Source organism: Schistocerca americana, chromosome X (assembly GCF_021461395.2).
Source record: "Schistocerca americana isolate TAMUIC-IGC-003095 chromosome X, iqSchAmer2.1, whole genome shotgun sequence".
Classification (NCBI taxonomy): domain Eukaryota; kingdom Metazoa; phylum Arthropoda; class Insecta; order Orthoptera; family Acrididae; genus Schistocerca; species Schistocerca americana.
The window spans coordinates 189,165,047-189,177,332 of record NC_060130.1 but is presented as its reverse complement, the minus strand read 5'-3'; positions in this window follow the sequence as shown (position 1 = coordinate 189,177,332).

The window sequence follows — 12,286 nt, the reverse complement described above, 5'->3', positions numbered from 1 at the left end:
CAAAGCACCAAGATGCACTTCTCAGCCGTTGTCGAGAAAATCGACAGTTAAAAGAAACCGTTGCGGTGAAATACTCTCTACGATTTATTATTTCCTACAGTGTTGTGGCGTAGCGGTAAGCGCTCGGGTTCGTAATCCGAAGATCGCCGGATCGAATCTCGCGCCATGCAATTTTTTTTTTATTATTACTTTTTTGTAATTCAAACATTAATGAATTGCTTATGCATGTTGATGAAGGCGGATCGCTCTCCAATTGTACCGCCTCCATTTTTCCGTTTGTTTAACGGGGTGTACCAAAGCTCTCACGTCCGCACTGATTTTCGACGATGTTACAAGTTGCGCTAGGGACCGCATCTACCTTCTTTCGAAGTTAGCAGGCAACTACGCTGTTATGCGGCGGCTCGTTTCGGCCCATTCAACATCTGTCCTTCAAGTGTAACGAGCGAGTAACGGAGTTTATATTTCATACCTGCCACAGCAAATTTGTGTTCGTGGGGTCTCTATTCTAATTCGAAAGCTTGACTTACGCCATACGTATTCGTTTCGGAATATCGGTTCTACGTCTTCCGTTAACTATACGTGGTTAACATTATGAAGACAATTAATAACATTTGTGAAATACAACTTTGCGGAAAACATAATGATGTTCGAAGTCGCCAGTTTTTCCACGACAAACGACTTTCAACAACCTATTATATGCATAATTGTTGCAACTGATTGCCGGGAATTATATATATATAATCAGTGCGGACGTGAGAGCTATGGTACACCCTGTTAAACAAACGGAAAAATGGAGGCGGTACAATTGGAGAGCGATCCGCCTTCACCAAGATGCATAAGCAATTCATTAATAGTATATATATATTTATATATGAATTACAAAAAAGTAATAATAAAAAAAATTGCATGGCGCGTGATTCGATCCGGCGACTTTCGGATCGCTAATCCGAGCGCTTACCGCTGCGGCACGACGCTGTAGAAAATTGTTATTCGTAGAGAATATTTCACCGCAACGGTTTCTTTTGACTGTTGATTTTCTCGACAACGGCTGAGAAGTGCATCTTGGTGCTTTGCCACATTACACCTCTGGCCATGAGCTTTTATTATGCGGAGTATGAATCGAATCTGAATTTCACAATTGGCGGCCTCCCCTTGTAAGACTGCTCATGGAATGGATGTAAGTCGTGAAGTACCTACACAACTCACACGTTACGGTTCCCATCAGGGAATATTTTATTTCCTTAACATCAAATTCAAGATCTCCTTATTAAGGTGAAATGCCTCCACGAGGGCGCAAACACGAGATAAGTATCCTGTAGAAGGTTCTTTATAAGCTGCTCTCGTAGTTGTTGGGAACACTTGTGAGTTATATCAGCCGGGCAACGCAGGACAACGTTTAATGGTTGGCAGGCGTGGGCCCTTCCAAGTAACAAGTGGTCTAGAGTCCTGCCAAAATGCTCTCTTTCACATGTTGAAGGAAGTTTTCATAGCGATGAAGAACAGACGACAGCATATGCTCATCACGCAGGCTTCTCTTCCTCATTATTCCCATCACAATGACGCATACGGGATGACAGCTGTAGGAACATTAAATCCCGTACCACGCAATGAAATGCGTTCAAACAGCCTCCAAACAATGGAGAGCATTGTCTCCGATCCTAACTATTTGGTTTTAATTCACAGTTGCGACCAGTGCATATTTGTCTTTGCAAGTAGTGCATAGCAACGCGAAAACCAATTATTTCGGACCGAGGCGGGCAAACAGAGAGAGGAAGTTAACAGTACGAAAGTTTAAAATAATAACTTTCATGATTGTGTCATTCTTCGACCTCAGTGCTTTGCATACGCAAAGAGCAACGGCAGGGACCAGATTTTTCGGTGAAAGGTTGCCGTCTCACATCCTGGACCGACCCTTTACGAGGATTCCGATATTAGTTTTGTGGCAACTATGATCTAATTGGTATAAAGCTTGAACAATTACCCAAATGGGTTAAGAGAGTTGATCAAGAGCGCCAGAGCAAATAGAGGATAATCCACGAGGTTTCTTCCGTGCATTGTGCATCTATAACACATGACCGAACCGGGCGATACGTCTATAAAAATAAATAAAACTGGAAATAAGAGTTAAATAGTGGCGCAGCTGCGATAAATTGCTCCAGTGATTCTCGCGCTTAGCGTAGCTTCAAAGTGTGGACTAATGATACAAGAAACGCTGCTTTAGTCGTAATGCTTCCATGATAATAACGGGTCTACGTAGCTGGTGGATGGGGGAAAGGAACGAAGCGGAATCGCCTGTGGGACAGAGACACGATTAGCAAAACATGACATAGGCAGACGAATTAGACATATCGATATGTATTATTTACTAGAAATTTTATGAGTCTCGATAGCTATAAAACCCAGTAGCAACTAGATAACCGGTTTCGGTTGACCAGCAACTATCTTCTGATCTTACCAAGGCAGGACACTTAAATTTACTGAAGTAAAACTACGTTAGCAGAACAGAATCGTATTTGTCACACTGTCAACATATCTCCGTGCTAATTCAATGAAGGCACGTCGACAGTGTGGCAGATACGCTTCCGTTCGAATAAACAAGATAACGTGGTTACATCAGTTCTTGTGTACTCCGCCTTCACATGATTTGAAGACGATCGGTCAACCGAAGCCGGTTATCTAGTTACTATTGGATCATACTGCGATCGAGGCTATTAAAATTTATAATAGAGACAACGATGTTTGCAAAATGGGGGCAGTGACAGTACCTATCAGCAGCAAGCAGCAGTCGTACTGACTGAGCCGCGGTCGTCAGTCGCTTTAAATTGAGGGCACGTTTTCCCCTTCTCCCGTGCGCCAAATATCGGGTAGCGCAGAGGAATGCGCGCCAGTGACACTGAATTTCCCGGAAAAATGTAGGCGTGTTGGCGTGAGGCGGTGTGGGCGTGCGGTGTGCGGCCAGTATAAATAGCGGCGCCTGCGGTGTTGGCTTTCGGCCGCCTTGTTGGGCTGACGTGGGTATGCGCACTTTTGTTTGCGCTATTTCTGGGCGCGGCCGGGCGCGCACTGCGCAGGTGCCAGTTGCGCCGTCGCGGCCCCAATGTATTTATCCCTTCACACCTCACCTCTTCGCCCGTCACACCAATTGACTTGCCAATCTTTATATATAGATGTATTACGTTACGCGACGCGTTTCTAGACGAGAGGTCCTCAGTCCATTTCGGGCGCCGCGCCTATAGTCGCTTTCCGTCGAGAGTTTTTTGTTTTCGTGGCGGCGATATCTGCGACGCAGATGGCGCGCAGGTCGAACCTTTCGAGCGCACTCGATACCTCAGTCGACCCTGAGGAACGCCAGTTCCATGGTTTCCACAGGCAACAGTTTTTCCATCTTTATGTTGCACACAAAACTCCAGCAAGGCACACTGACCTTAATGCGAATTTAACACCGCGTGTTGTATTTATTTTGCTTAAATTACAAACTGAATTATCTCTGGATCAAACAAAAAATCTTCGAGCTCTTCGCCATATTCAGTTTTCAAAGAAATTTCTAAGTGAGATTTACCAGAGCTACCACGCAGCAATTTACTTATCCCCAATGAATATATACATATATATGCAACACACAATTTCATCTCTACTACAGAGTAGCTGTGATTATTCCCATAACAGATAACATTTGCCTACCTGTTGTGATACGTGGCGTACTAATTATTCAGCGCTCGTGACTCTGTGTTGCATAGCGCCGACGAAGTGTTCGAAAAATGTCCGTAGCAATGAATCGATTCGCGCCAACGATGAGACATCGATTACAACCGCACAAATGCCACGGTTAGTAGCCGTTTCTAATATAAGTAAAAGTCTTGCACTTGTAAGAGGACATTAATATAGCTAGAAAATCACTGCAAAGCCGCCCAGCAGTGCCAAATATAATTCCTCGCAATCAGTCAACATATTACATCTTCAGATATTCCTCGACAGGATGAAACCAGAAACTAATTAGCAGTTAAATATTTTCGCTTATATAAACAAGCTGTATTTTTCTTTCCTATGTACATGTCTTAGTTTAACATTACAACCACCAGAAAACTGGTAACTACCATTCTCAATTTCAAAATTATTCTACATCAGCGAGTGAATGGATAACAACAGTTTGTCCGTTGATCTTGACATGATATCAGCAGATTAATTTGTAAAAAAGAACCGCAGTGTACTTTCGTGGTTTCTGTACCCTCGTATATGCATAAAGTTTGACCTTATTCCCGAAATGTTTCCACGTTTCGAAAACGATAAGAATCGCAGTTGTGCGCTTCACCATGACCAAAGTCATAGTACAATACTACCTTCTGGTTTTCTGGAATATGGAACGGCTAACTGTTCGTATGCTCGTGGCTGGGAGAAAAATGACATCCCATGTATCTTATTGTCATTTGCTACTAGAAGGCGATTAAAATCCTTTTAGTGACCTATCGGAACTATATTGAACAGTGAAGTTAACCATTGTGGTTCTGAAGACCGAATAAAATTCTGGGTGAGAAACGAAACGAGTGACAATAGAAGCGGAAGATAAAACGTCTTTCGATCGACGAAGTATACTAAAGTCGAATGCTACATCAAGTCACCTCTCGCTTTAGGCCAACATATTGATCTCTGAAAGCACTGAGGTGAACACTAACAACGTAATAAAGTTCGGAGTTACTACATATTTCACAATAAAACTGTATCATGTCTACGTAATTAAAACGTTACACAAATAGGCAATCCGCACACCGAAACATTTTTGTATTATTTGTCTCTCCTAATTTGCCAATGAAGAAATGTTTTTGATAAATTATAATTATTACTCACATATTACATGCTTTCATTAACTGGGATCGATTCTATATAACTCCAAAAATCGGTTTCATTCACTAAGATACTAATGATGAAATGACCTAGGTTGCTTCTCAATTACTCTAACATGCCCACAAGTGGTATTTATTGCATGAGATGCAAAAACGTGAAGAAACTATTACTAAGGGCGCTAATGTCGCTGCTATGAACGATATCTCATTCATACTCAACTGTGAGGAAACCAACTCAGTCTTCGTATTCAACCAGATTTTCGAATTTCAGACTAACATTCCTGTATAAACAAAAAAGAGCTTGACGTTGGGTGAAAAATCAGCCTAAGTGTATTGTTTTACCTGAATATGTCTCCCATTACTTAAGAAAATAACAACATCATTGTACCAACTACCTCAGCTTCGTGTGTAGCTGCATTATAAATAACGTGAGCGGAACGGAGAAACAAGTTTATTGGAGAAAAATGTGTCTGCCTTTGTCGCAACACTGGGAAGAAATATAGTATCGAGGCGCTGAATTATCTCGGGTTTAAAAACCAAAACTGCAAGGTGCTAAAAATGACGTCCAAACCTTCGAGATCTCTGTTACATCTCATCAACATTAATACTAAGACTTCAAACATCAAGTTCGCATAATCTGTAATGGTTGATGAATCTCATTCACTTCATTAAAAAACACCGCGATGACACGCAAATTGATCTCCTTACTTTCTGTGTGTGTGTGTGTTTGCGACTGTGTGTGTGTGTGTGTGTGTGTGTGTGTGTGTGTCACAGTGATAGTAGTAGACAAAATTAAAAACCTATGCAAATGTTTATAACACACAAATAACACATCAAACAGCACTGTCACTATGCACTGTTGCCTTGTATTTACACATAGTGTTAAAAACGTTTTAATGCATGCGACATATAAACAGTGGGTCAGTTAGCCATTTCATTAAGGAGGAATGTCAGCGACAATTTTTTGGCAAAAGAAACTGCAATGACATACACATTACAATAACCTGTCATCTTCACACGGTATCTTATTTCATTAAAATTTTTGTGGGTTAGGTTTGTTAATAATATAACAATATTTTCAACATTGTTAAGGATTTCGCCCAGCTTCCATGTCAAATTACTGGAGTGAAGACACTTTGTAATCCAAGCTGGCGAGATCTTTTTAATCAGTGCCTGTCTAATGAAGACACTTATGTAAAAGTTGTTATAGATGAAGTGAAAGTTGCAGAATTATTAGTTACACGATGATAATGAAGCAGACTCTACGTATAGCGAGAGCTAGGAAGTGTGATGTTGCGTGGGGCACACAGCACTCGGATCACGTTGGTAGCACTGGGGTCCGAGTAGAACACTGAATATCCTCCGATGCTTCCCTCCGCAGAGCACACAGACAGACACACACACACCAAACAGCAATCACCTGGCAGCACTTGTTACACTTACGTTCGAAAGCTGTTCTGTCGGCAGGGCCTAGTATGCGAGCGCCTATAAAGCTCTGCAACGTGATCCCGGGATAGAACGAGCGCGCTGATTGGCTGGCGGCGCCGTCCAATGGCAGCCGTTCTTTTAGGTGGGGGTAAGGGTCTGCCTTTTTTGGCGCAATGGTATAGCCGAGCGTATGTTGGGGGCCCCAGGGACTCCTTCCCAACTGAAAATACCGCCGAGAGAACGAGTTAGTCATACCGAAAGGCATTGTGGCGGAACTGATTGCCCACATCGCTATTGTCTTACTGCGATACCAGCCGGCAGTGAGGCGCCCGGCGTCTCGCTAGCAAGGTTGGAGTTTACACTGTTCTGAGACCAACTTGCTGTCGGGGTTGGAACCAGTCAAAGTTGAGACCAACCCCGCTCTGCCTCCTCGCACTGTAGAATCAATTTCATAAAATCATATTAATCAAAAAATTCTTACCAGAATTTTCTTTTTTTGGTGTGTGGTAGTGACTAACTGACATTAAAAATGTTACACAGTTTAAGTTCTGTTGCAATTAGCCCACATGTAACTCTGGGTGAAAAATGAAGACTCTTACATTATTTGCGTTATTGCTCCATGAATGAATATTGCCCTATGTAAGTGAAAATTTTCTTTAATTGAAGCAGCTAGTCGAAACTACAGCTGCACATCAGTTTCTTGACTTAACGTGGAGCAACTTTAAGGCGGCGTCGTTGTTGTTGGAGCGTGAGAGAAGCGGCGCGTAAATCGTATGATGGTGCGTGCGTCAGCCAACAGGTGGCACTGGCTACCTCCTGTGGCGCACCCAAAACTCATTCCCAGGTCGCGACAATGTCTCACATATTGACGTACGATATCGGTATTTTACGACTCCGGTTCATAGCAGTCTCAGAGAAGCACATCTAATGTCTAAATACATCGTAAAAGTTCATGTTAGAATATATAGATATGTACAAGCTGATTTCTTTTGTGGAGAGTAGTACGCCTCCTACAGCTGTAGGCCTACATAATCGTATGTCAGTTTGGTGAGATGGACTTTTTTTTTTTAACTGGCAGAAAACTGTGTGGTAATGGAAGTGCTGCAAGAACTTAGTCGGTCCGAAAGAAGTGTACTGTAGTTCCCAAAATAGGGAAAAACCATTCATAACAGTGCGTTTAAAAAAGTGATTTGATGGCTTCTTGAATTAGTTGATCGTGCATTGTAATGAATTGTAAAGATTCGAATGTGTAAATTTGGAAATAGTGAAATGTGAGGCCTTTGATCTCTCAATACAACCAGCATGCTTGTAAATACATTTTAGCTAAAAGCAGGATAACATTGCAAATTTTGTAATTGTATTATGTACCATACTGATTTTTTGGGAATTCTGGATGGAAGATCAATGCAACTCGCTTCTGGCATTGTCAGAACACTGCAACATACAACCCTTCTCACAGACGCTGGTACATGGACTTTCTACAAAGCATCCTTTGTAGCAACGATTTAGTTGACAGAAATCTCAAATAAACCATACATTAACGTTTTCCCTGTTAGTGCTCATTTTTCGAGTTTTATGGCCGTATGTAACTAATAATTCTTCGTAAATTAAAATATGTAAACAGACGATTAAAAAAATGAACCAAAAATTAATTTTTTGCGAACGAGACAAAAAAGTAGTAAAGAAGGCAGTGTTTTCCACTTGGGCTTTATATTTTTTAGTTACACAACTAGTCGACAGGGTTTGACAGACGGTTGTTGCACTTAAGGCGGGAAAAAACTCTTTCACACCTTGACTACAACAACTATCTGTGAAACCGCCCCGAATAGTATCACACCAAGTCGGTTCGCTGCCATTTTCACGCTCTGGGAAAATACATGAATGCAGCAACTAATTGCGTAACTGAGTCCGATGTTGCCTTCATTCAACAGATTTATGGCTATGGCAACAAGTATATATCCAATACTTTATTAGAGCTATAAGCAACTTCTTAAATACTCGGAAGTATTAACCTATCATTATAAAGAATGAGATTCTAGAGTTTACGGTATCTACGAAATTTTAAATCTGAACGGCCCCTTGGAGATTGTACATCGATAGTCCAGAATACGAAACCAGTGAGTTAACAACTTCGACACCTAGTTCTGTGACGTTATTCAGAACTATCCCAGATAACGGCAGTATAGAAGATTTCAAGCTCAGAAACTTTTGGTGACAAAACCGATTCTTCTTCAAAAAAATGTCTGATGTTTCGCTTTGATGTTTGATAAAGGGAAACAGATTATGCTCTATGCTGTCATTGAATTGACCGTTGGTGACGTATAGCTAATGTCTGGGTGTTAGGAAATAGGCTGCCTGTAAGCACTGGTTCCTATTTAAGACACATTCACTCCTCTTGTTATATTTAGTCTTAACATCTCCCAACGGCTCATTTCTTACAAACGCAAAGGTTCGAATTTTCCCTAAGCTACTGACAGGTTCTGGTTGCCACGTTATATCTTCCTTGGCTTTTTTTTTTTTACAAAAATGCCTTTTGAAATTGATTTGAGAATCATTGAAGATAATGAAACGTGGAAATGGCAGTTCGGAAATAAATTGTATGTCAAGCGTACTTCCTTCGTAGCTTATGGCAGACTATGACATAGTAGCTTACTGTGAAGTTTTCACGAATCATTTGTAGAATTCCACTACACGTATACGGCAATGTTGCACGTCTGAACGTCGATAGAACACAAAAGAACGATTTTTCTACTTATGGTACGTTCCTAGTGCTACGGTATGTACATCATATGGTACCAGGAAACAGAACGAGGAATGTAATGGATAAAGGGTTATTAAGGTTTTTAGATAGTTAAAGTTTTAATAAAAAAACAGTGATCGTACACTTGTACTCTAGAGTAGCGTCTAAGCTCAAAAGGTTGAATGGGTACACAGTATTCCTTCTAGACCAGCAGTAGATGAAAGTGTGCCAATTTTTCACGTTTGATCCTCACTGTAATTCGCTGAATTTGCAACGTCAAGGTTATAGATCTTCCCAAAGTCATGAACAACTCGCGATGCCTTCACATTATTGTACACAAGTATCGTAAACAACATCTGAAGAATTCCAGTTTTTAAACCCAAAGTGAAAATGAGCCCTTTCGCTGCACTTAATATGATTTTCATCTTTGGTAGTGCTCTTGGTACGCGAAAATTTGAAAGGCGCACGATGGACTGGAAGCCATTTTGAAGACACTGGAGTTCTCAAAGATAATTTCAGAACTTCCTCAAAGTCGTCTGCACCGAGAAAAAATCTTGTGTGTTCCCAGTTGATCGAAGCATTTTTGAACCTGAAATACCTGAAGCGACACTCCTTGAACCTCTATTGAAATAAAGCTGAACACTGTTCAGTTAACAGACTAGCGAAGGAGATTAGAAATAGGTTCGAAAAACTTTAAAGCGTGGAAATTTATAAGGTGATATGTTTTCACACTTCTCTTGTCGCCAACAAGAAAGCATTTCCAGTGAAAGAATGTTAAGGAAGGACTCGAAGGTGAATAAAACACGTTGTAATTATAGAAGTAACTAAGTCACCTTAACGACTGCCTGCGTATCTTAATGGAGAGAACGGGTAAGTATCGAATGCGATGCTGAAAAGCGCTTGGAATAAACAGAGTTCGCATGTTGTTGCTTTGCATCCATTACAGTCATTCAGTTCGAAATCAGGCTCTCGCGGTACCTAATTTTCGCCTAAAACCTAGCAGAGATGCATGAGGAAGAAGGAATATAGTTCGATCAAGAAGACATGGACAGAACAAAGACGTCAGTTTCCATTATCGCAACTATGATGTGTGCTCAGACTTACGGACTTTGCTTCGGAGGCGTGTGAGCCACTGACAAATTATTTGGAGCGGCATGTTGGCAAATATCGCCCATTAATAATAGAAGAATATGGGAGTATAGATCACCGATGGGATTAACTTGTAAGTGTCACCTGGCGAAAAAAGTGATGTGGACGAAGAAAGATGCTAAATGAAGTAGAACGATCTTTGCGAGAACAGAATGGATGACACACTTCGCTAAAGTAGAGTAGAACCAGTGAGTGAGTGAGCGAACTTGTCTAGTCATTGCCGGTACGAGCCATTTCAGATTGGGTGGCTTATATGTCAGACATCCCAAGTGTGACTATCTTGTGTAAGTGACTGTAATAAGTGTGTGTGGGGTAATGTTGCGTCAGTGTCGTTTATGGTGAAAAGAGATAGGAAAGGGTGGAGCACTGTGCTGGCACATAGTGCGTTCATCTAGAAAGCACCAAGGCAGCTTAACGTCCCCAGCCGAGTACGGATCGCCATGAATGGCGTCACATGATCTCGCTTCATGAACCACTGCGGAGAGATTTGGAATTCCAGCTAGGGTTTTAGCACAGCGTCTAGCGACCAGGAGCTTCACGTCGCAACTTCTCTTCCTCTTGCTGTCCGAACAAACGCAATGATAATATTTTCGTCCTTGGGATTTGAACCGCCTAACTGGAAGTCGAATGTCACCACACAAATAGTTCAAATGGCTCTAAGCATCGGAGGTCTTCAGTCCCCTAGATTTAAAACTACGTAAACCTAACTAACCTAAGGACATCACACACATCCATGCCCGAGGCAGGATTCGAACCTGCGACCGTAGCAGCCGCGTGGTTCCGGACTGAAGCACCTAGAACCGCTCGGTCACCGCGACCGAAAGCCACCACACAACCATGCGTTAGTGACCTAGGATAGAGAAGCTGGTGGATGTAGCATATTATGAATGTCGGAAAAGTTTTTTTTTTTTTTTTTTTTTTTTACAGTCGCCATCGTGTCGTTTCCGCTATTGGTTGCATGACATAGCTCATTTGACAAGGTCTCAGTTGCGATAATGTTTACCCTAGAAAACTAACTTCTGTGTGGCCTTTTATCTGTCTGTGAGTTTTTTGAACCATGTCATGACATGTCGATTTTGAAACGGTGACAGACACATTGGGTTCTGACAAACTGTGTGCACTCTGCATGCTAAAAATACTGACATATGATCAAAAACTAGATGAACGGAGTGGCACAGTCATTCTCGCACATCATCCAGAAGAGTTAACGATTTTCGAGACTCTACATTGACTGACGATAGAAGTTGGCAGCTCACTACATATCTGAGGATATACGATAATCGCGAAATCACTGAGAGAACCGTGGGAACCCCTGTACGACGTTGGTATTTTTTCAAACTTGGAGTGAGCTTCTTCATACCAACGTCGTGCAGGAGTTCCCACGGTTCTCTCAGCGATTTCGCGATTCAAACTTGGATATATATATATCATCCACTCATTTTTTCAAACTTGGAACGAGCTTATATATAAACAGGCATAAAAGTGATATGAAAATATAGTACTTGGGAAAAATTTTCTGTGGTTTGGAATATTAGTTTTCGGATAACCCTCGTGCTCACGTCATATAACAATAATTAATTTTCGCACATCGGTAGAGACGGACATTGACCTGGAGGCTCGTATCTACGAATAGATTAGCTAGTGTGGCCCTTTGGCAGCTGTTAGCGTCCAGTATTAGTGAAATCGGTGAGCGCAGGAGTTATGTTACATTCAATGGACTCTTTTTTTTAGTACAAGAAATCAAGTAAGAGCGACCAATTGTGTCGGCCGAAGTGGCCGAGCGGTTCTAGGCGCTTCAGTCTGGAACCGCGTGACCGCTACGGTCGCAGGTTCAAATCCTGCCTCGGGCATGGATGTGTGTGATGTCCTTAGATTAGTTAGGTTTAAGTAGTTCTAAGTTCTAGGGGACTGATGACATCCGATGTTAAGTCCCACAGTGCTCCGAGCCATTTGAACCATTTTGACAAATTGTGAGTGAAGAAGATGAGTCAGCCAATTTACTTCTGAGATGATGTGGGGGATCAAACAAATAATGTATGCGGCCCTTGTGTAAGAGTCACTGCAAAAGAAGTTTTTGTACGAGTTGTGGGTGTGATTTGGGGCTGCAAGTGGTTCTTACATAAATCACTAT